Genomic DNA, 1,081 nt, shown 5'->3' on the forward strand with positions numbered 1-1,081 from the left:
TCTAGCGTGGCTCCAGTAAGAGTGGGGTCACTCCTCTTGGTTTTATGACTGGCTAATCTCAATCCTGCCTTAAATGTGGTGGCACCATGGTTACATCGGTAATCGTTTTTGATGTGCCACGCAACCTGTCGTTGATTTCAACTCGCTTCAACTCGTTTTTCGGTTAGCTGAGTTGCCAGCTTTCGTTGGAGGTTCAGAATCCACCTTTGTCTTTCCAAATTTTCATAACCTTACTTTGCTGCCCAACTTCATCTTCATGTTCTTGCTTTAGTCAATCACCATCTTCGATCGCATTGTTCCTTTTCGAATCCTGGACAGGTATATCACTTCCTCGTTGCTTTCTTTGTGCGTCATCTTGATCGGAGAGTTTGATTCACTTTCTTCAGTGGCCGAATCAATTAGCAATTCACTCATTCTCCCTTTGCAGTCGTCCAGTTTGTGCCAAGGTTTTCACGCATCAGAGGTCTGTTGAGACCTGTTTTCAGTATCGACTGGGTCCCGTAGAACTGCACTGCTGTCCAGACCTTCTCCATAAAAGAAACTCTGTCCATGCTACATCCTGTTCTTCTTCCATGATCTTCGTGGTGAACTTCCCCCTATTATTCTGGCAGGGTTCCCAAGATAGGTAGTCGGGCTGCACATTCTTTTTTTCCTCCTGCGCGGAGACTCCGTTAAAAGTTTAACTGTGGTAATTTCAATCTTGCCAGGAGTGCTGCTCTCCGGCAACCTAAGTGCTGCTTTCATAATGGCAGAGGGAGGCTCCAGCGTAGAAAGTTTTACCTTCAGCTGGGTCCGTCGTCCCTTCCAACGTTTCTGTTCTTTCTTCATCTTCGTCCAAGACGCACAACCTAGTAAGGCTTTATCGCCGTCCCTTCTTACTTGGTCTGTATCTTGCTCCATTAGTTCTTCAGGTTGATGGTCTTCTTTCTCCTCATCGTCTCGCTCCTCGTTCTTCCCTGACCCTGAAGGTCCTTGCTCATTGTTCTTTGTTTCGATTGGCTCGACTAGCTTACCCGCTGACCGGTTTTTACATTTTCTGGGTTTTATCACAATTTCTTCACAACCGAAGGCGCTAGAGCAG

The sequence above is a fragment of the Symsagittifera roscoffensis genome, chromosome 1 (assembly GCF_963678635.1).
Source record: "Symsagittifera roscoffensis chromosome 1, txSymRosc1.1, whole genome shotgun sequence".
NCBI classification, from domain to species: domain Eukaryota; kingdom Metazoa; phylum Xenacoelomorpha; order Acoela; family Convolutidae; genus Symsagittifera; species Symsagittifera roscoffensis.